This window comes from Canis lupus, chromosome 18, assembly GCF_011100685.1.
Source record: "Canis lupus familiaris isolate Mischka breed German Shepherd chromosome 18, alternate assembly UU_Cfam_GSD_1.0, whole genome shotgun sequence".
Classification (NCBI taxonomy): domain Eukaryota; kingdom Metazoa; phylum Chordata; class Mammalia; order Carnivora; family Canidae; genus Canis; species Canis lupus.
Window position 1 is genome coordinate 50,131,094 of NC_049239.1, and position 24,098 is coordinate 50,155,191.

The following is a 24,098-nucleotide window of genomic DNA, read 5'->3' on the forward strand; positions in this document are numbered from 1 at the left end:
CTCTTGATTTCGGCTCAGGCCATGATCTCAGGGTCCTAAGATTGAGCCTTGTGTTGGGCTCTGAGCTCAGCCTGGAGTTGGCTCAAGATTCTCTCCCTTTCCCTCCCTCTCTGCCCCTCTACCCATTCATGTAGGCACTCTCTCCTTCTTTCTCTGTAAAATAAATATATAAAATCTTTAAAAAATGTACCTAGCTGTAAATATGTGCATAACTATATATACATATAAAAATGTGTATTATATGTGCATATACATGTACACACATAGACATATACATTCTTGGGCTTGGTCTACTGAGTGGGCCAGAGAGTACCACCACCACCATGACCCTGGGCATACCTGGCACCCAGAGCTTGGCTGCCCTGAGAGGAACCAGAGCTCCCTGGAGAAATGATTGATCCTGGGGCTGAGGCCCAAAGAACCATGGGGGCATATAAAATGGGACAGAAACAAGGCTGAATTGGTTCCCATTAGCCCAATCCAGGACAATGCAGGCATCCAAATAAACAGTGCTGGAGTATGTTGAATGGTGTGTCCCCCCTCATCCCAAAGGTATGTCCTTGTCCTTATCTTCAGAACCTGCAAATGTGACCTAATTTGGGAAAGGGGACTTTGCAGATGTAATTTTAAGTTAGGGATCTCCAGATGAGATCATTCTGGGCTCTCTTGGTGGGCCCTAAATCCAACCACAGGTGTCATAAGAGAAAGTTAAGGGAGATTTGACACAGAGAGGGGCCTTGGGGAGACAGAGGCAGAGGCTGGAGGGATGCAGTAGTGAGCCCAGGAGTGCCTGGAGTCCTCTAGCAGCTGGAAGAGGCAGGAAAGATCCTCCCCTAGAGCTTCTGGAGGGAGCACCCCGTCAACACCTTGATTTTGGACTTCTGGCCTCCAGAACTGTGAGAGAATCATTTTCTGTTGTTTTAAGCCACAGGAAACGAATACAAATGAGAAGAGTCAACTCCCTCTGAGCGGAGCCCTTTCCAGATTGAAAGATTCTTCTCTGCCTGGTTTAAAGCCCTTTGGAAAGAGATATGCCCTATGAAGAGTCTGTGCCTGGGACGGGGCTGGAATGAGATCCTGTACAACCAGTTCTGCCTTCAGAACCTCAGATGCAGGGTGCCAGAGGCTTGGACAAGTGTGTGGCTGCAGCCAGCTGCCTGTGGCACCAGGATGTGGGAGGGACCTGTGCCTGGCCTGCGGAGCCTCAGTGTGTACTGCTCCCACACATTGGGAACTCGTTCACTCTCCCCCTTACCACTCCAGAGACCTCCGTATCTCTGGCAAGTTCTTACTCTTTCTCCTAGTTGGCTCAGGGCAACTCACAGCCCCAAACCGAGCTCTAGTCTGGGCGGCAGTTGCCGAGGATCCAATCTCCTGAGGGCACCCATCAAGGCCTGGGCACTGCAGTGAGCAATGTCTGAGGGCCGGGGAATAGATTTTGTTCTTGTGAATTGAAGTAACAAAGAAAGATTCTGATTCTTTGTGGCTTCTCCTTTCAGTGGGCTCACTGGGGGCTTATCACATTTCTTCTACTATTTGATTAAAGACCAAGAGTAATATCATAGGGATGCCTGGCTGGCTCAGTTGAAAGAGCATGTGACTCTTGATCTCAGGGTCATGAGTGCAAGCCCCATGTTGCATGTAGAGATTACTTAAAGAAAAAAAACTTAAAAAAAAAATGAAGGGCACCTGGGTGGCTCAGTGGTTGGCTCAGGTCATGATCCCGGAGTCCTGGGATAGGGTCCTACATCAGGCTCCCCATAGGGAGCCTGCTTCACCCTTTGCCTATATCTCTGCCTCTCTGTGTCTCTCATGAATAATTTTTTTAAAAATCTTAAAAAAAAAAAAAAAGATGTCACAGAGAAACTCAAAACTCTTCTTTCTCCCTTGGTGAACTAGCTCCCTCCCCAACTCTAAGGCCTTCTGGAACTGAACCTCTAGGGGCCCCCCAACTCTGAAGCCAGGGTCTCTACTCCCAATGCCAAAGCCTCATCCCTATTCATCTTCTCTGCCTGGCTACCCAGAATGCTCTAGAGGAAAATCATCTCTACTTTTGACTCAGGAAACACCATCTCTAGGAATTTACCGAGAGACAAGCCAATAGCCCAAAGTGTATCTGTGAGGTATGACATGGAAATTAAGGGTAATGAAACAGAGCAAACCCTGGTGCCCCATGATATCCTGGCCAGAGAAAACCAAGGTCAACTGAAAATTGGCTGGAGATTCCAGTCCAATATAGGCCCCATTGCAGCTGAGAGGAGGCCCCAGGGCCTGCAGCAGGGAAGTTCACCTGGTCGGAGAAGATTTCATCAAGCCTATCAGGAACAGGAGCAGTTTTTCCTCTCCCCTTTACTTATCACTCAGCAAGAGGCAATACTGACAGAGCCCGGAGGGAGGAGAGAGGATCTTCAGCTCCCTCACCTGCACTTTGGACCATGAGTGTCATCTTAAACCTGGGTCTTTCCCCGAAGCAATGTCTGGGTAACACCCAATGAAAACCTATGCTGCAAAATGAACTCAGTCGCAAGACAAGTCATGGAAAAACAGAAGAGGTTTTCACAGAACAGTAGCTCGGTCCAATTCACTAGCCCCCCCCATCTCCCCCACTCCCTTATGATTGTATAATTTACATGCAGTAATTTGTACAGAACTTAGACACCTGGCTTGAGAGCTTTCTTGAGCCCACATTCCCGGGTAACCGCCCTGCAATACAGAACGTTCCTATCGTATTGGAAGTTTTTCCCACCTGCCTAAAGGCAAGTGACTCCAGATTTCTTTTTTTTTTTTTAATTTTTATTTATTTATGATAGTCACACAGAGAGAGAGAGAGAGAGAGAGAGAGAGAGGCAGAGACATAGGCAGAGGGAGAAGCGGGCTCCATGCACCGGGAGCCCGACGTGGGATTCGATCCCGGGTCTCCAGGATCGCGCCCTGGGCCAAAGGCAGGCGCCAAACCGCTGCGCCACCCAGGGATCCCGCCTCCAGATTTCTATCCCCATTGGTCTGTTTTTCTTCTGTTCTATGACACCACATATTTGAAATCAAACAACCTGTACTCTATCTGTCTTCTGTTACCCCAACACAATGTTTTTGGAATTCATCTGTTGTTGTAACTCATTGGCTCTTATTTCGGTAGGATTTCATTGTGTGGATAGACCACAATTGGTCTATCCATTCTTTTGTTGATCGCATTTGTGTTGTGACCAGTTTAGGGCTACAATAAATGAAGCTGCCACAAGAATCTTTGAAGAAGGGGAGAGGAAGGAAAGGGAGAAAGAGGAACAGAGTATAGCCTACTGAAAAAAAAATAGGAACTCATAAGTCATACTGACATAAATATATTACTACACTGCAAGTTTGATAAGGAATAGGATGTTTGTGTCCTCTTAAAGTATCTCTCCATGGAATAATTAGTACAAAGGGAAAACAAGTGACTCTCCAGTGGAGAAGTTTGGCAGACATCCCTTTATCAGTGACCCAACTGAGCATCCTCAGTTATGGGGCAGACTGAAGTCCTCCACCACCTGATAGGATGCGATGAGAACACGGCCTTGCTTCTGCAACATTCCTGTCAAAGATCCCTGATCTTAATTGAACCATAAGGAACCATCTGAAAAGCCTCAGTTAAAGGACATACTACAAAATAATTGGTCTGTAACCTTCAGGAGTGCCAAAGGCATACAAGTCAAAGAAAGAGGGAGGAACGTTCCAGAAGGAAGCTGAAGAGATTTGACAACCAAGGGAACATGGGTTCCCTTAATATAAAGGACATCATTATTGTCATAGGGAAGATTTGAATGTGATCTGAAGATCAAATGACTACAACCTATGGATGTGATTCCCTGACTTTGCTCACACTAGGGTCTGGTTTTGTAGGAAGATATATCACATCAGTTGGAAGGAAATACACCCTAATGTGCTCTGAAGCTGTGGAGCATCTGGGTAGTGACTTTTTTTTTTTTTTTTTTTTTTTTTTAAGATTTTACTTATTTGACAGAGAGGGAGAGAGAGAGAGAGCACAAGCAGGGGGAGCAGGAGAAGCAGACTCCCTGATGAGCAGGGAGCCTGATGTGGGGCTTGATCCCAGGACCCTGAGATATGACCTCAGCTGAAGGCTGAAGCTTCACCAACTGAGCCACCCAGGTGCCCCTGGGTAGTGACTTATAGGCAGACAGTTCAGGAAAAATAATTCTTTGTGTAATACTTGGAAACTTCCTGCAAATTTGAAATTATTAAAAAATAATAAGATTAAGGTTTTCCTGCTCTTGAAGAAAACAGTTTTTTAGCTGCCATTGATCCTTTCTGTGTTTACTGTTAAGTGTGCATGAGGACAGGGCTCACCACAGTCAGGCTTCTTTTTGGAGGTGGTGGGGACCTGAAAGGGCTCCATCCCTCAGGGGCACAAGGCTGTACCTGGGGCCTGTCTGATTGCCCCAGGTGGATAGGAGTCCCAGGGCACCCCTGATCTTGAAAGGCAGGGAAGGATCTGTGCACTTTGTGGGCACGGCTGAACACACCTGAGCCACTGGGCCAGAAGAGCAGGTGAAGAAACACTTACACCTCCTTTAGCCCAGTAGCAGGGCTGGAAGGTCTGCATCATCCTTCATGTATCGAGCCTCTTATGTCAGCACCCCAGGCACTACTCTGGATGCTGGAGATGCAGCTGTGAACAAGGCAGACAAAGCCCCTGCCCTCAAGGAGCTTACAGCCTGGAAAGGAGAGACAGCCAGTAGACACGATGAGTAAGTAAAATGTACAGAATGCTAGACAGTGATACGTGTTAAGGAGAGAAAGCCACAAAGGCTGGTAATGCGGAATGAAAGCTAGCTACTGGACCTGAGCAATGGGAAGACTGAGAGGTGGGAGCGTGCACACGTATGTGCGTGCGTGTGAGTGTGTGTGTGTTCAGTTGTGAACTGAACATGCTCCTATGCTATATAGGAAATGCCTGGTAAATACCTAAGTGATGAAGTCAGAAGTTCAGAACAGTGGGCCAGGCTGGAAATCAGAATTGGGGCGTTAAATAGATGAACGATTTTAAAGACATGAGCGAGTTCTGGGCAGACCCAAGAATTGGCACATTTCACAGTTGAATGGGTGGTGTGTAGATGGGCCACATCACTTGCCCCAAATCACATGGCTGGTAAGTTGGGGAGCTGGGGATTCAAATCCAGGTCAGACGTACCCCAGACAGTTCAAAGCTGCCATAAGTCTTCCTGCTGTTGACTATGTGGCCTTGGGCAGGTCACCTGACCTTCCAGAGGCTGGGTTTCCTAACCTATCAAAGGAGGAGTGAGAGTGTCAGGGCAGGTGAAGGTAAGGGTGATGCAGGGGGCCTCGTGGTGCTCAGACAGCTGGCCAGACAGGTCACCGGAATGGTCCTGGGTTTGCTCCCAGTCCTTCTCCCATTAGTCTTGGATGCCCGCTCTCATCAGAACAGCCCTGTCTTCTGGGCAGGGGTGGAGGGACAGTGAGACACATGTACAGAGTCAAAAGTCAACATATCAATTTACAAGAAGCCACTGTTGCCCAACCCGGAATTCTGGGGTCAGCGTGACCTGCAGGCCCTCCCTGTGGGCACAAGATTCCACCAAGCAAATCCCTGCCAGCCAGTTGCTGGGTGAACCTAGCATTTGAAGAAGGGAAATTAGAGAGTGATGCAGGGTTGGTGGGACCAGACTGGGCACTCTGTGGAGTACCCCTGGGCCCGGCTGGGAGGACTGGAACAGCCTCTATAAACCTCAGCCAGTGCTCTGGCAAGGGTGCCGCTCCCAGGTCAGCTCCGGGCTGGGCTGGCACTCCTGGAGCTTCCGGGGCTGGCCAGGCTCCTTCCGCCAACTGAGTCTTTCTTTAGAGTTGTTAATATCTTTCCATCTGTCCAGGCCCAGTGGGGGCCCCACTGCTTCTGTGGCTTAGCACTTCCACTTTGTAGTATCCAGAGGCTTCACAGTGTAAATGCCAATGGCTCCTGTCACCTGGGGGCTGGGCAGGTGCCAGGCCACACTACTTCCTGTCCCCCATCCACCCCTCCCCTGCCAGCTGGCAGCAGGAAGCTTCCAGCTGGCCATGCTCACTGTGGGGAAGTCAAATTTCCAGTCTCCCCCAGGAGGACCGCTCTGGGCTGTGCCCTCTGCCCAGCTTAGCCCTAGCTTCCCTGTATCCTTACTCCATCGAGGTCCTGAGGCCCAACTCAGTTGTGCCAAGAACTCTGGTCCACCCTGTGTCTCACAGTTAAGGCTACAAGAGCAGCCAGCAATGCAGGGGGCTGGAGGAGAGGCAGATCCAGAGCCGGGGGAGCCTGAGAGGACGCTGAGCTTAGGTCTCACCTGTCTCCCCTGCTGGGCTGTAGGTCTGACCTGCTCCCTTGCAAGTCACTATCCAGAACACCTGACCTGGCCCTGGGCCATGAATAAATGGCAGTGTCAGCATCTTGGGAATCTGGGGGCTTTATAGGGGTGGGGGTGGGTGGGGATTTTGGTGTCAGTCTCAGGGGTCTGTGTTGGGGTGAACTCTGGAAAGTTTGGAGTGGGGGGGGGGGTGACAGTGGTGCTTAGCTGTGAAGGGCTTGCCCAGGCACAGTTGGGCTTGAAGCCTAGGTACCAAGAGCCACACAAGGCTGCGGCTGCCCTTTGCAGGCATCTAGATGGGTTTCCTTCTTTTCCCACGTGCGCACGCCTCCTGTGGGCATCCAGTGGAGGAGGGGCTGGCAAAGGCAATCTCAGGGTTTCTGGGATGTAATTTGAGTATTTGGAGCCAAGCACTATAAAAATCTTGGAAAGAACATTTAGTGATAAATCAGAAACTAACAAAATCAAAGCAATTATCTGTTAGTTGTGTCTGCAAAGAGGAACAGGGCAAGGTGAATTCTTATCCAGTAAGACCCAAGCTGTGTGCCTGGGTCTGGTTTGGTTGAGGGGTGGTGAGGCTCCACCCACACTCTCCCCTCAACCCCAGCTGGCTTCTAGAGGGGGAAGGGCAGAAAGCAGGTGCCAGCAGTGGGAGGAACTTTGGTTTGGAAGATCTAGACCCCTGGCTGCCTGTTACATACACACTCTTGGCAAATCACCGTGCCTCAGTTTCTCATCTGTGAAAGGAATCATAAGCATCATGTCTACTACCCAAGGTCAAGGAGGGTGAATGAGGTCAGCACGTGTATGGGTGTTAGTTGGACCACAGTCTCCAGTGAATCATCCTTTATGGTGCGCCCATTCTGTGCCAGACCCTCGGGATACAAGGGAAACCAAGGCAAGAACGGATTCCTGGAATCCATCTATCCACCTGCCCTGGAAACGCCGGAGCCTCCCCCCCACCAGGCCTTTGCACTTACAGCTCCCACATTTCCTAACCACCCCTTTCCCCTAACATACTGCAACCCACTGTTCGTGCCTCCACTGCCCAAGGGGCCACTTGCAGGCCCCAGCTCTGAGCACCTGACTTCTGTGGCCACAGATCCGGAGTCCCCCAGACGAGCTCTCCTAGGGGTCGCCTAACCTGTTTCCCTGCATGTAGGGGAGAAGCACCACGTTCCCACCCGCTGAGGGCTGTTGCGAAGAGTCCAAAGCCCTGAGCACGGCGCCCACCACCCGGCGAAGGCTGTGTACGTGTGAGTCTCAGTACTGTTATTTTGTAGCCAGTGTTATCGGACCGCAGGACTCAGGGCGGTGCTTCGCCCCCTTCCCACAGCTCAGCGCCCGGAGCGCGCGACCCTCGGCCTCTCCCGCACCTGCCCAAGGTCCCGGGCGGGGGTGCGGCTGCACCTCGGGCGCCGGCGCTGCCCCACGAGCGAGGGAAGCGGAAGGAGCGGCGCGTCGGCCAGCCGGGCAGGCACACGGTGGGTGCCCCGGGGACGGCGGCGGACACCCGGAAGCCAGTGGCCCGGTGAGTGCACGCTCCCCCCACCCACGGCGCGGCGGAACGCGCGGCCGCCCCGACGCTCCCGAGGGTGTATCCGCTGCAGCGACACCCGCTCGCACAACAAAGAAGCTCGCCTCCGTGGGCCGCCTCCCCGCGGCGCCCCCCACGCACGCCGCGGGACCGAGAGGCCGCGCGACCCCCGGCCCCACCCCCCCCTCCCCGCCCCGGGAGCCGGCCCGGCGGGCGCACCCGCACCCGCAGCCGGCACGCAGCCGGGGTGGCGCCCGAGGGGCGCGCGGCGACGCCGCCTCCAGCCGCGATTTAAAGGGCAGCGAGGGGCGGAGGGATCCCGGCAGACCTCGGCGCGGATCCCTCCGCCGCGGGCGACGCGAGGCGGCGGCTCGTCTCCCCTCGCTCCCCAGATTCGCTTTTTGTCCCTCCGCCCCCGGGAGCACCCAGCGAGGAACTCGTTTCCTCCCCGTGTTTCTCCGCCTCCGCCGCCCCCCGCCCCCCCGCAAGTCCCGTAAAAGCAACAGAGGCCGCAGCAGTGGCGCGAGGCGGCGCGGTGTCCCTCCGCCCGGCCGAGGGCACTCCTTTTCGTGTCCTTCCACCGTTCCCGGGCGGCGTCCGGGCGGCTCACCGGGGGCGGCGACGCGTCTGCGGCGCGGGAGGCGAGGCTCCGGGGCTATGAGGTGAGGGCGCCCGGACAGCGGCGGCGGCGCGTGCGGCGCCAGGACCCGGGACGCGGACCCCGGCGGAGGCGGCCCCCGGGACGGCGCGGCCGCGCGCGAGGCGAGGTGAGGCCGGGCGTGGGGACGCGGGGGCGCGGCGCGGTGGGGGCGGGGGGCTCCGGCCGCGGCTGGGACTTATTTCCCGACAGCGGATGGAGCGGGCGGTGCTGCGGCAGGCGCCGCCATCTTGGATTTTACTCTCCATTTTTCTCGGGAATTTTTTTTTGGTGATTAATTTTCTTGGGGGCCGGGGAAGTGCCGCCCGGCAGCGCGGACCCCCCAGCGCAGCGGCCGGACCGGGGGCCGCGCGGCGCCCCGAGGAGGAGCGGGCAGCGCCCGGCGGTGAGCGGGGGGCGGGCGCGGCGCGGGCGTGCGGGGGCGCCGGGCGGCGGCGGCGGCGGCGGCGGCGGGCTGGGGGCGGGTCGGCGGGAGCGGGGGCGCCGGGCCGGGCGGGGGCCGGGGCCCGGGCGCGGGGGGCGGCGGCCGGGGGAGGGGCGCGGCGCGGCGGCGGCGGCGGGCGGCTGCGGCGCTGGGCGGCGGGCGGCGGCGCCGGGCGGGGGTGCGGGCCCTGCAGTGGGCGCCGCCGCCGGAAGGGAGCGGTAGCGGCCGGCGGGCAGCGCGGGGCCGGGCAGCGCCGGGGCGGCCCGCGGCCGCACGAGGGGAGCAGCCCCGCCGCTCGCGATTGGGGGACTCTGTTTTCCCTCTTCTCCAATGGGCAGTCGTGATCGGGCTCGCCCAATCTGCTCCCTCTGCCGCGCTCCCTTCGGCTTGTTTTTGTTTGGGCTGGAGCCTGGTTCAGGCTCCACCGGGGCCGGTCCCCCGCCCTGCCCGCCCTGCCCGCCCTGCCCTGACAGCGGCGCCCTCGGTGCCCTCGGTGCCCGGCCGTCCTCGCAGAGTGGCGGTTGTCCTGCACACCCAGAGGTGATGGGCTCGGCGTCGCTCCCACCTGGGGGGGGGGGGGGGCGGGACCGCGTTTCCGTGGTGACAACGGGATCCAACTTTCGAGGATGGTGTAGAGGCACGTTGCACCCGGAGAAATCCACTCTTTCTGTCTTTGGGCTCATTTGACCCCGTTCTGGAGCTGTCACTTCCGATCCGTCAAGCGGGGAAGCCAGAATTACTAAGGGGGTGAACGTGTGTTCGTTCTTGGAAGATGATTTTTAGAAACTTGTCTTACGTAGAGTAGTGGGCAATGAATGGGTCGGTCGTGATTATGCCTTTTCATCAGGACCTTCTTAGATGTAAGCTACTGTAAACTTTATAAAAGTAGAGTCCGTTAAACGTGGTTGGGAGACTGCCGTGTAGGATCGTCGGAGGAAGTAGTTGCCAGCTGCAACTTTTTCCTTTAGTCTTGGATAGCGAAAACATAGCCGCAACTTTTGATGATTGGTAGTACAAGCGTAAATGTTTTGAAAAGGACAGGGGAAATCATTTTTGCCTGAAATAGCGCCGATGACTTGTGTATATCGAAAAACGTATCTGAAGAGTTACTTGGTGTAAATACACGTTTACTTTGTAGCCGAACGGTTGGCATCTTGAAACACAGGTGTGGCCCCGTCACTGTCGGGACTCCTTATTTTCCGAGAGTAAAGTCCACAAACGCTTTAATCCCAGCATGTGGGGGAACTCCGGTCCACTTTCCAGGTTTTGATCTTTAAGCATTCTACATTCTACTCCCCCTTTACCAGGCTCTAGTGCAACGAGCTTCCCCATGCCTGGCACCTTTTGGTCTCATTCCGCCCAGCATTCCTAGCCACCCTCTGCCCCCTCGCCCTCATCCTTCGGAAAGGTCTGGCGAGAAGTTACCTGCAGGGACTGGCCCACTCTGGAGGATGCCCATTTCCTCTGCGTTCCCTGAGCAATTGTTACTGGGTATTCTGTTTGGTTATTTGCCCACCCCTTCAGTTTTCTTGTGAACTTGTTGGGCTATTACTTATTTTCTCTGTCTGGGGCGGGTGCAAAGTAGGTGCTTAGTAGGCATTTGACAAAAGTGAATTTGTTAATCTCCAAGTTATGGAGCCTCATAGCTTGTATTTGGATTTTTGTATTATGTCCATTTTAATGTTATCTTAAGACGTTGTTATTAATAACAAAAGCCACATAGTTTGTGCACATGAACTTTGAAACCAGACTCTTTCAAAGTCATTTCCAAGTGCCCTCTTGCCGGTATGTTCATCTGTCTTCTCAGATACCCTGAACTGTTTTCTGTACTTGAACCAGATACCAGTGGACCTACTCAGGGGAAGGGGAGTTGGAGAGTATAGCAGAATAAGATGTGAAGGAAGTGGTCACAGGTTGTTTGTGTGTTTGAGCATAGAGTTTTGTGGGTGGGGATGTTGGTGTGTCATTTTTTCCTTGGGTCATATAAATTTGGGATCAAATCTGATTTTTCTCTACATAGGACATGGGTAAGTGGCCCAGTTGTGTTGAAAGACACATGTACCATCTGAACAGCTCCTTGTCCACAGGAATGTCCTTTCCATGGCTTATGAGAGCAAATCCTTTCAGACAAACCATGTGGTTTCCATTATTTTATACTCTTGCCTGCCATATATGAGCTTTACTTTTTCTCCACTCACCAAAATGCTTCTTCATGGAGCAAGAATTGTGGCACTCTGTTATGTGTTAGCCCCAGAACACTGCAGTTGAGCTTTCCACACAGGGACCGTATGTCCTTGCTCCACTGTGACACAGTACTGGTTACATGGATACACTAAGTAAATGCAGGGAGAAAATGTGGGGTGGTTCTAGCCCAGATACAGCTGCATGCAGTAGAAAGATGTTTTCTATATAGGATGTAACTTAGTTTTCCAGTCTGACTTTTAGTTACTTTTTGTTTTGGGGGCAAGAACTTGTAATTTTACTGACATGTCTTGGTGTAGAAAATGGATTTAATGGCTCTAAGCAGCACAAGCTCAAATTATTACAAGATAAAATTAAAACTAGCTAATGCACTTTAAATTGTAATCATTAGGATATTCTAAGCATTAGAACACAGTGATTTGAAAAGTAATTTCTTCGACAGACTGCCAACTTTAAACTCATAAAATTACTTTCTATTTGGAGCTCTTAGTTTGAAATGTAAGTTAAACCCTGAAGATTTAATGGCTCAGTTTCATTGAACAAGCTGTATGAGGATGAGGTCCTAGCAAACAGTAGGGAGTGAGTACCCTAGGTCTTTGTCTAAAGGATTTTTAATGAAGGAAAGTATAGCAGGTTTCTTTAAATTCTATCAACTCTACCTCATGCCTCTCCCCCAGCCTCTCTACAAATCTGTTTTTATTTCAGTTATTACTGTAGTCCCTTTTTTCCCCCTCATAATTTGGTGTTTCCTAGAATCTGGAAGTATCGATTAAAAGTAAAGATCATGCCTGAGCAATATCTAACCCCGTACTTATTAGTGTGATCTGAGTTTCTTTTTGCCCTAGTCAAATAAAAAAAGCACTTGCCATTTACAAACATATTTTGAATCAATAGACATCTTCCTAAATTTTGGTCGTCCATTTCTTACTTTTTCTGCATTACAGGATTTTATTTTACTGTTTTAAAGAAATGCTAGGGAGAGAATCCATCTGTATAGCAAAGACTTCTAACCTTATTTTTGTAAAGCCACGTTAATGTATAATGTTTGCTTTAAAAGAACAAAACAAAACACCTTTTCTTTTGATCCTCATGTTGCCTGGAGACAGAGCTGATATATTATCTTTATATAGTTTGTGATGGAACCAGAAGCTATTTGCATTCTAAAATATTCTCACAAAAGGAGAAGTGAAGTCACTGATTATTTCCATAGTTATCAATATTCTAAATTATGTTTTGCTTCACAGTTTTCCATTTGTCGTGCTAAAGGGTTCCTAGGACCAGGTTGGTCACTCACTGCCTCTGGCTCCTGCCTCTTCCAGCCAGATTTGGGGCTGTCTGATGTCTGTAAAACAAACTCAAACCACACAGCCTTTTAGGATTGTATGCAATTGTGACTACATTACATACAATTCCGGAGCTGGATGAAGGACCATTGGAATAAGAATACCTGTGTTCCAGTCTGCTCTGTCATTATTTATTATAAGACACAAGGGCCAAGCCTCAGCTCCTACAACTGAACCTTCCAATTTTAAATTATATTTTACACTTAATTGCCACCCTGTTTTCTCACTTCTAAAATCTGTTTTAGTATTTCGACATCTAATTGGTACACGTAGTTCATCTACATATTCTATGTAGTTTTTCCTCACTTTATTTTGAATTGATGCTATAGCTTACCATCAGTTGGGTTTTAGAATTGAGAGGATGGAGTATATTAATGGCCCCCAAATCTTGATGGCTCGTACTTCTGTATGGCTCCTATTTGTCAGTTGCATCTCTACTAGATGTCTTTTCTGTATTATAATAGTACACTAAAGAAAAAGTATACAGACCTAGGGAGCATTACCTAGTGATAATAAGCCTTTTTATTTATGGGTGATGCACATGTGGCTCAAGTATTGGCGTAAACCCCAGACTTCAGCTTGAACAGTAGGGTTTTAGACTCAGCCTTTCCACTGAATAGCAATTTGACTTCAGGAAAACAACTTTATTTCTGAGCTTTAGCCATCTCATGTGTAGCAGTAATGCCTGCCTCACCAACCTCATAGGGTTGCCAAACAGGTGAATCCCTCAGTCATGTGTCAGAGTGAAACACACCTGTGTTTTCAACTTCAGCATCTTTATCAGAACTCTTGCCCAATAGATCTATGATGGCATTAGGATTGCCTCTCAAGTCTCAGGCTTAAGATCCCTTCAGTGAAGGGTCATCCTGCTTTCCCCTCTGCACCTTTCTGTCCTGTTCTTCAGATACCCAGTTTTCACTGGCTTCCCTTTGGACTTGCAAGGTCTCCTACTCTTTATTAGCCCTGCTCAATTTTCCTGAAGACTGAAATGCACATGCGCCCTCTAGCGTTCCATAGAGGCAACAATATTCCAGCACCACGAACAGTGCCCAATGGCTCCCAGTAGGTTCTTGAAAAATGTTGGGTTCTTGGTCTGCAGAATGATTCATTTTGTTTGTCTGATTTGTAGAACAAGGTTGCAGCAGCTGATACAGTGTCATGATCTCTGAGGAGTATTTTTATTTTCAAGGAAATGCTATGTTGTATAATGTAGAGGGATATATATTTTTAGCAAGAAAACCAACCTATTCTTAGGAAAATGGAGTTCCCCCCACTGAAGCGTAGAGGGGGCCTGATCCTTCAGGCAGTGAACCAGTGCAGTCTGGGATTAGAGAGGCCATATGGAAACCTTCTCTCTCCCCTTCAAAAGAGAAACAAAAACAGATCTCACTCAGGGTCCAAGAGGATTTAGACAAAGCCAATGGCCTCAGAAGATCTTTGATGTAGATACCAGAAGTGCTTTTGACACCCCCAAAAAGAGGGGTGATTTTTTTTCTCTACTTGTGCTTTTTATTTCTTTTCCCTGATCATCCAGTGTAAAGTCTGTTCCCACATGATTCTCTCTCCTAATATCCTATTTGTTTCTTTAAAGCTCTTACCAGAATTTGTAGTTTCGTCCTTATTGGATTGTTTCTCTTTCTGTGCTATCCTAAGAGCCCCATGAAATTAGGAGCCATGCCACTTTTGTTCTAGGGTCTTACTCTTCAAATAAGGGGCAAAGTGTGTTTAAAATTTTGTTTGCATCACTTTCTTCATAATGTCAAGAGTGTACAGGCTCTCTCTGGGACCTGGGTGGCTCAGCGGTTGAGCATCTGCCTTTGGTTCAGGGCATGATCCCGGGGTTCTAGGATCGAGTTCCACATGGGGCTCCCTGCATGGAGTCTGCTTCTCCCTCTGCCTGTATATTTCTGCCTCTGTGTCTCTCATGAATGAGTAAATAAAATCTTTTTTTTTTAAGATTCTATTTACTTATTTTTATTTATTTATTTTTTATTTATTTATGATAGTCACACAGAGAGAGAGAGGCAGAGACATAGGCAGAGGGAGAAGCAGGCTCCATGCACTGGGAGCCCAACATGGGATTCGATCCCTGGTCTCCAGGATCGCGCCCTGGGCCAAAGGCAGGCGCTAAACCGCTGCGCCACCCAGGGATCCCTAAGATTCTATTTATTCATGACACACACACACAGAGAGAGAATGAGAGAGAGGCAGAGACACAGGCAGAGGGAGAAGCAGACTCCATGCAGGGAGCCCGACGTGGGACTCGATCCTAGATCTCCAGGATCAGGCCCTGGGCTGAAGGCAGCACTAAACCGCTGAGCCACCCGGGCTGCCCTGACTAAATAAAATCTTTTAAAAAACGTGTACAGGCTCTCAACCAGCCTCAGCTTAATTTGTTTCTAGTTGTCTAAGGCTTACTCTTATTTGTAAAATGGGGGTGATAGCGGTGGTATTGTGTATGTTTTGTGTATTAGTAGCATATTGTCATAAGGAGTGAATTACTTTGGGCAGGCAGGGATTCCTGAGCCTGTTTCTTTTAATCTAAGACTTTTTGCTCTGAAGTTCTGTGATTCTTTGAGTTGAGATAATGTTGAAATGCTTGGTAAACTGTAGAGTCCTTTTGTTAGTGTTACTCTCTTCACAGTCCCCACTTCTTAATTTTTTAAAAAATATTTTATTTATTCATGAGAGACACAGAGAGAAGCAGAGACACAGGAAGAGGGAGAAGCAGGATCCCTGCAAGGAACCTGATGTGGGACTCGATCCCGGACCCCGGGATCACATCCTGAGCCAAAGACAGATGTTAACCGCTGAGCCACCCAGGTGTCCCCACAGTCCCCACTTCTCTCCTGAGTTCTGATGTCTTATAACAGCTCCACCTGGGTTGTGACCCCTCCCTCCTCAAATTCAGTAAACTTAAACCTTCTCATCTTTTCTGCAAACCTGTTTCTTATGTAGCATAGTTTATGGCAATCTTGCAGTCTCTGCAGCTATAGATTTCTGAACCATCTTAAATTCCTTTCTGTCCCTCACCACCTGTGTCTTAATTTATTACCAAGTCTTGCCTTCTATTTGAAACACCACAGCTTTTCCTCCCTCTCCCTGTCCACTGCTACTGTTATATTTGAGCTTCTTCCAGCCACATGCTTTTTCACCAGTAGGATCCTTTCTAGAGTACAAGTAAGCAAATTCTGCTACCTTCCGTCTGTTTAACCAAGAAAAAAAGTACATACTTTACAGGATGTGAGAATTACATGGTAAATGAATGGAGGAGCTATTATTTATTGTTGTTTTAAAAGTGGAGTTACAGTGGGTCGCCCGGCTGGTACAGTTGGTGAAGCATGAGACTCTTGACCTCAGGGTTGTGAGTTCGAGCCCCACAATGGGTGTAGCGATTACCTAAAATCTTTAAAAAAAAAAAAAAAAAAGTGGGGTTACAGTAAGAAAAAAATGTCTTACCAGAAACATAACAGGCAATTCTACTGTAACAAAATCTGTCGTCCCCTTGGATGTTGATGTGTGAGGTATAGTTTGGTATTATTTTTAATTCTAATTGTTATCAGAAGGCATTTTCCTTCTCTTCAGGAGCAGTAGGAAAAGCAAAGCTGGTCTTAGGTCTCTATCATAAATTAGCACCCTACTCTTTTTATTTTCTTGAAAATAAGTACTCTTTTTAATGGAAATGGTGATGTGATTGTTTTCTTGGGAGAGTTATGGTAGGATAAGGAATGGAGGGGAAATTTCTACCTGGTCATTTTAGGTTTTGTGAACACTTCATCAGTGTATCTGACCCTATGTTTCTGCCATCAAAGAGGGGACAGTTGGAGGTCTTTATTTTATTAGCTATTTCTGCTTGTTTTATCCTTGTGCCAAACCAAGGAGGTAGGCTCTGTTTTCATTTTACCTATGAGACGTTTGTGAGGTTGAATGCCTTGTTCATGGCTGCATTGTTAGTATCAAATGGGGTTAGAGTGGAACCCTAGGTGCATTGACTCCATCTGGAGCCCCATCCTGAACCCTGTGTGCGCCGTCTCCTGCAGGGTGTGCTGCCTGGCACACTTAGTCTTGGCCTTTAAGACCAAGACTCACCTATGGAAGTTTTTCCTCGCCCACCACGTCTTTGCCCTGTAAGAATGGATTGTTCTTTGTTCTGCTTACCTCTTAGCTTCTGAGGAACTGTGGGCTGTACTTACAGACTTTTGACACTAGGTGGCATATGTTTATAGAAAAGTAAAATGCTGTGGGTCTCAGGGAGGAGTAACAAAGGAAGCATCCTTGATTTTATGTATAGGCACTACTAGGTGAGCAGATGGGTCAGATGTAGAGAGATGTGGAAGCACGTTGTTTTGTTTTGTAGAATTTCTCCCAACAACCACATCAGCTAAAACCTTTTTTTGGAAATACCTACCAAGACAATTGGAGACATAAATCTTTCATATACCAAATCTTTTGTTGTGATACATATTGGATGAATATTGGATATTATTGGATAAATAAGGAACTGTGGATCAATATTTTTTGTCCTGAGGCAATTAGAGGGAAGTTTATTACATGCCCACTTGCAGATCAGTAGGTTTAAGTGTTACAATGATTGTTACCAGTAGTGCATGTTTTGCTGTTTCAAATGTTCTGCTAAATGAAAAATCCTACCTAAGAGTTTTAGTTTTCATTTTTATTGTAAAGTTTTTACATAAATATAAAAGTATTCGATCATAACACTTCTATGGAAGGTCTTGGTTACCTGAGGTTTAAGTATATATAAAACTTTTTAAAGGTGTTTAAGAGTTTTTCCAGTGATATATTGGAATTTTATGTGTTTTGAGGAGCTGGTAACTGTAAAACATTTTCACTTTGGTTTACTTTATCATGGTCTCTGTATTAGCTGCTTGTGGCTGCTGTGACAAATTACACGAATTTGGTGGCCTCCAACAGCAGGGATGTATTCTCAGTTGGGCAGGCCCGAGGTTCCCCATCTGTTTCACTGGGCCAAAGTCCAAGTGCGGTAGGGCTCCCCCGGAGGCTGTAGGAGAGAATCTGTTCTGTGCCTCTGCCAGCTCCTGCAGTGGTTTTCGTTCCTTTGCTTGGGGCCCGTGTCACTGCAATCCTCACCTCTCCTCTTGGGTGTGTGGTGTCAAAGCACCCTCTACCATTCTCGAAGGTCTCTTGTGATAGCATTTAGAGCCCACCCAGACAACCTGTGTCATCTCAAAATCCATACTTTAAATCACCTCTCCAAAGACCCATTTCCTTATAGGCTAATACTCACAGGTTCTAGATTAGGACCTGATATCTTTGAGGACTATTTTTCAGCCCACGGAAGTCTCCTTTGGAGCAGTTAGCACAACCAGTTTAGCACGATTAGTAGTGCTGGCTCCAGCCAGCCTTTTACTTTGGATTTTATCTTTATATAGTCATATCTTACTATGAGTTGTGGGAAACTGCTCCAAGTCAGGTGCCATCTCTTGCTGGATCAGAGGGGGCTTTACCACCTCAGGCTGCTTGGGGAGACTGTTAACTTGGCTGAAGCAAAATGCTTGGTGAATTTGACTCTCCAAAAGCTGGAAAAGAAAGCAGAAATGATACTTAGTCATCTAACTTCTCAAGTGACACTTATTTCTGACAATATTTATAGGAGCAAGTTGTAAGGTTACAGGTGTGATCATGAAGTCATAGTTGTCTTCTAACTGACAAGTGAGTAAACTGTCTTGTCAAAGTAGATTACAGTCTTACTGCATTGTAATATGGAATATTGACCACAAGTGCTTCTGATAGCTTTAAGGACTTCTACTACTGGCCTGATAGTATGAATTATTGTTCTGGGATTCCATGGAACCTTGGAAAATATTGATCACAGATGAATTTGGAATAACCATCAATGAACACTGATTTGCATTTCCTTGATGTATTATTGTAGAGCCCTTTTGTAACTTTAGATTTAAGAAAAAGAACTAATCACCAGTTGGGTTTCTATGTAGCAGTTAGGTTCGTGACCAGAAAGGGGGATGTGATGTGAATGGACCTGTGGTAAGTTGTGCTAAGTTCCAGTGATACAAAAGTGTACCTTAGCTAGCATAATACTGCAGTGGGGAAGTGAAGGATTATCAAGTACTTACACGAAGAAGTGAGTACAGTTGTAATAAGCACCATTAAAGAGAAAGTGTATATGGGATGGAGGACTGGGGGTTGGGCGGGGGGGGGACTGGCGGGCAGCTTGACAGCATCCCAAATACAAAGGCCCTGTGTAGGGAACATGTCTAGCACACTAGGGGATGAGAACTGGGCTGTATCTGAAATTTTAGCTGGAGTAAAGGGGGGGGGGGGGCGCGAGTTTGGATCATGCAGAACTTTGTAGGCACCAGCAAGGTAAGTTCTGTTAATGGTAGTTCATAACAATTTCCAAATGCTTTTGTTTTTGCTTGTAGACTGGGCATGTTAGCCTAGAATGGAAGTTGGATTTTTACTTTACTGGTGGGACATTGTTGGCACTGACCCTAGCCAGTGTGGTCACTCCTGGTCCAGTGTGGGCACTTTTGTTCCTTTGGGCTGTTTGTGTTTGTTGTCGCCTCTCTGGACAGTGCTTCCTTTCATTTTTGTGTGTTTTATTTGTGTTAGTCTTCCTTGTACTTATTTTAAATATAAAGCTCCTGGGAGTCTGGGATTGTGGCACTTGAGAATCACGGAGTCAGTCCACAAATAAAGGCATCAGAAACTTGTGGAAGTATTTCAGAGATGTATTTAACTTCTCTGATGTTGGAATTACCGAATTTAAGGTCTTAGAAATTGGCTTTAACTTAAATACATAAGAATGATGCAGAAGAATTTTTGTGACATCTGTTTTACTTTCCCTTTTATACCTGCTCATTTTGAAAAGCTGAACCTTGTGAAAAATACACCGTGCAATGAAAAAATTGCTCGTGATCTCATTCCCCAGAGAGAGTACTGTTAACTATTTGGTGTTCTGAATCGTTTGCTCAGCATATTGTAGCTGAATCACTTGCAAAATGTTTGCTCTGCTTTTTCTCAGTGAAGTTTTCCAAAAGTCCTTCAGCAAGCTAGAGCCTGCTTTTTAAAAATCTGTGTTACCTTCTCAACCCCTTGGGACATGTTTCTTTGCCACTGGGTAATTTCTCTAAGATAAGCTATCTGAGACAAGTTCAACATGTAAACTGGTTAGAGAATTCTTTGTAATATCACAGGAATTCTATTAAAATTCTTTTTTTATATTAAAATTCTTGTTTCTTTTAGAATCAGTGTTCTCATTTTTCTGACAGTCTTAAAATCCTGGTTTGTGTTTAAGACATTCAGCAGGAAATAATCCAAAAGCTTCAAGTAGGAAAGGATTGGAACCAGAGTTTTCAAATTGTGCGAGCAGTAAAGTCGAAAGTCACCAAATAGTTCATAACCTCATGTGTGTTCACAAAGGCGGCAGTGGAAAGAAAGAAGGTCATTGGCATTTGTTGGGGACCTGTCACTGCTGGGAGCAGTGCAGGCACTTGACAGGAACCAAGCACATTTTCTATGAGACAACTGTGTACTTTGAAAAATTTGCAAGTGTCAGCAGGTGTTTCTTTCTTTTTTTTTTTTTTTTCCCCCAATTATAAATAGTAAACATTTGGGGGTTGGGTTTTTGTAATGTTAATCCCATTCCTCCAAAGACAGGGAATGCTGTTGGTGATTTGGAATGAGTGGTGGTGGTGTGGGTATGCCTCTTACCTTAGTGGTATTATATATACAGTTCCTCTTTTTATTTTTTCAAGATTTTTTTATTTTTAAATAATCTCTACACCCAGTGTTGGGCTTGAACTCACGACCTCGAGATCAAGAGTTGCATGCTCCACTGATTGAGCCTGCCAGGTGCCCCTAAAAAGTTTCCTCTTTAAATACAACTCTAAATCTTTAAATACTTTGCTTTTTAAATGCAACTCTTAGTTTAGTGGTTTTCAAGTATGTTTTGTATTATCACAAATCTCCTGCCCCTTTTAAAATTTATGTTTGATAGTAGAATCTGAAGTAGGTGCTTTGTCTCCCATCTGTTGGTCCAGTGAAGCCACGTGAGGCAAATCCTCCTATTTGTTGACTTCACAGTGGGTGAAGCTCGGGAGACCAGTGTTAGTGCTGCCTGTCCCGGAGCATTGGCACAACTGTGTTTCCTTAGAGCCTGCTTGCATCATTCTTGTGAACACTCATAAAAAAGAAGGAGCAGAGCCTTAAACAGCACCCTTAGGAACTCCATCCACCCTGTTGCACTCAGATCGTCCTTATCACTCTATTAGAATACTACTCAGTTCTTTTAAAAACTTTTTTTAAAGATTTTATTTATTTATTTGAGTCAGAGCAAACATACAAGTGGAGGGAGGGAGAGGGAGAAGCACACTCCCCACTGAGCTGGGAGCCCAAATCAGGACTTCCAGGATCATGACCTGAGCCAAAGGCAGATGCCCAACTGACTGGGACACCCAGGCACCCCTGAAAACTTTTTTAAAGAAAAATCCTTAAAAACTCTGAAAGCCTGCTGTTCTCAGATTAACCCTTTCCCATCATCTCCATTTTCTGAGTTTAATTTACACATGTCCTTTTAGTTACATGCAATTTTAATTTTCTACTCTCATTTGAAACAAATGACCTAGAACTTAGGACTCTTTCTATTCATTATTCCTTAGTTCCCCTCTGCCATCTCTTTCGCCACAAGCCCATGTTTCAAGATGTCACGTCCATTTTAGGAGTTCTCCGACATTTCTGAGGTGCTCACAGATGGTCAGAGTCTGCGAGTTTCAGCTCCTGTCCATGAGTTTCAGCTCCTAAAAGAGAACTTTGCCTTGGGAGTACCTGCAGCCTGTGCCCAAGTGGGTCACTCCCTTCCCTCATTTGCTCTTGCTTCTCCTCCTTCCTCCCTAGTTGTTCCCTGCAGTAGCCTTTGCAGCTGGTTCCTCATCTTGAGGGATGCCCCTCTGTCCTTAGATTTCTTTCATCTGTACTCAGCCCCTAGGTGATTTCATCTCGTCCATTAGCACTCTGACCAGCCTGGACCTGTACTCCCGGCCCTTGTATTCAGCGTCTCTGCGTGGTCTCTGCTGGGTGTCTCAAACATAACCGAAGCTGAACTTCTGCACTTGGACCCCTGCCCAAACCTGAGCTTCCTGTAGGCTTTGCCATCTCTGTAAATAGTGTACTTCAGTTGGGAGGCATGTTAGTCTTCTTTCTTTTTCACACAGTCTGTTCTCAGATCCTGTCTATCTGTGTGTGACCCTTCAGAAAAGATCCCCAAGCCAGCTACTTCTTGCCACCTGTGCTGCTCCGAGCTGCCAGTATCCTGTGGTTCATTGCAGTAGCCTCTTAACTGGTGCTTTCTCTTGTGTCCCCCAATTATTAGTAGCGGGATTAGATCTGACCTTTAAAAAACATTTATTTGTGAGCTTTTCTCCATATAGCAAGCAGCTAGCGTGGGCCTTTAAAATTGTGACTTGGACCACATCACTCCTGCTTTCCATCTCCCGGAAAGTCTGTGCCCTAAGTCTCAGCAGTGGCTTTGAGGCCCTCTGTGACATGTTCTAGCAGCCCTTCTGATGACCTTCCTGCCCCCGCCCCACTAACCCTACCACAGCCACACTGGGCACCGTACTGGTCTTCTGCACACCCACTGCTTCCCCCACCCCCTCTGGTTTTGTGCTTTCCCTTTGCCTGGGACGAGCTCCCCTTTGCTGCCAGGCGGAGTCCCCCCCTCCCCCACCCTGAAACACCAGTGCTTAGAAACTGCTTTACTTTCTCCAAGGTGCTGGCAGTGATTTGTTAATTTGTTATTTCCTAGAGATTTTTTTTTTTAATTTTTTTATTTATTTATGATAGTCACAGAGAGAGAGAGAGAGAGGCAGAGACACAGGCAGAGGGAGAAGCAGGCTCCATGCACTGGGAGCCCAATGTGGGATTCGATCCCGGGTCTCCAGGATCGCGCCCTAGGCCGAAGGCAGGCGCCAAACCGCTGCGCCACCTAGGGATCCCTTTCCTAGAGATTTCTTCATTGGAATACAAGCACAGATTTGCTATATCCTCAGGCCCTGGTCTGATGTCTAATAATTTTCCTGATATTTTATATACTTCACCCTTGAACCCTCATGCAGTCAAAATTCCACATACAACTTTGGACTCCTAAAAGACTTAACTGCTGGGGTGCCTGTGTGGCTCAGTTCATTGAACATCTATCTTCCTCTCAGGTCATGATCCCTGGGTTCTGGATCGAGCCCCATGTCGAGCTCTCTGCTTAGCAGGGAGCCTGCTTCTCCCTCTCCCTCTGCTGCTTCCACTGCTTGTGCGTGCATGCACACGCACGCTCTCTCTTTCTCTCTCTAATAAATATTTTTAAAAAAAAGTAACAGCCTACTGTTGACCAGAAGTCTTATAGACAAAATAAATGGGTAGTATAAATTTTGTATATTACATGTATTTATTTATTTTAAAGATTTTATCTATTTATTCATAGAGACAGAGAGAGGGGAGGGGGCAGAGACACAGGCAGACGGAGAAGCAGGGTCCATGCAGGGAGCCCGACATGGGAATGTTACATGTATTTATATAAAGTAAAGCTGCAGAAACTTTATTAAGGGGCAGCCTGGGTGGCTCAGCGGTTTAGCACCTGCCTTTGGCCCAGGGTGTGATCCTGGAGTCCCCGGATCGAGTCCCACATCAGGTTCCCTGTGTGGAGTCTGCTTCTCCCTCTGCCTGTGTCTCTGCCTCCCTCTCTCTCTCTCTCTCTCTCTCTCTGTGTATTCTCATGAATAAATAAAATCTTAAAAAAAAAAAGAAACTTTATTAAGAAAATCGTAAGGAAGAGAAAATATGTTTATTGTGCTGTGCTGTATTTATCTTTAAAAATTCATATAGAAGTGGGCAGCCCCGGCAGCCCAGTGGTTTAGCTCCGCCTTCGGCGCGGGGTGTGGTCCTGGGGGCCCCGGGATCGAGTCCCACATCAGGCTCCCTGCATAGAGCCTGCTTCTCCCTCTGCCTGTGTCTCTGCCACTCTCTCTGTGTCTCTCATGAATAAATAAAAATAAAATCTAAAAAAAAAATTTCATATAGAAGTGGACCTGTGCAATTCAAACCCATGTTGTTCAAGGGTCAACTGTATTGGGAAATCAGAACAGAGAAAGATTTGCAATTGTTACACCATTTAAGGAGTGGCCAGTACTCCCCTTCTTGAAATTTTCTTCTGCCAATTTTGGGATAAATCAGGTAATTTTTACTTCTAAATATAGTTAGTGGTCAGTAGACTTAGACACTGTCAACCAAGCCAAGACCATGGTGGTATTTTCTATGTGAGCCGTCTTGTGTCCCAGGCCGGAGAGACTGCACCCTTGCTTATGTTGGGAGTGGACCTCTGTGGGAGCCGTGAAGCCTTTAGGCTTTGCTAGCCACCCAATGTCCTCAACTTCTGTTTCTCCATAGTCTGCTACAGTATCGGCTGTGTTAGTCTTTGAAATTCTATCTCCACCTTTAAAATATAAATATTCTTTCAGCTTGTAGTCTTACAGGAAAAATTGTGCCAACAAGAACAGATTCCACAGTCAGGGGGGCACAACCATCAATGACCTAATAA

General features: G+C 47.6%; 1 protein-coding gene across 4 annotated transcripts in view; it reads left to right on the forward strand.

Annotated features, from left to right (window-relative positions):
* Positions 1 to 7,799: 7,799 nt before the first annotated feature.
* Positions 7,800 to 24,098, forward strand: part of KMT5B (lysine methyltransferase 5B) — a 55,765-nt gene continuing 39,466 nt past the window's right edge. Inside the window, exon 1 of one of the 4 annotated variants that reach the window (XM_038563706.1) lies at positions 7,800 to 7,878. The gene's annotated coding sequence lies outside the window, so the exon portion shown is untranslated. Of the gene's footprint in view, positions 7,879 to 8,595; positions 8,652 to 8,788; positions 8,928 to 9,379; positions 9,507 to 24,098 lie in introns of those variants that run through there. The other 3 variants (XM_038563704.1, XM_038563703.1, XM_038563705.1) reach the window with 3 other exon arrangements.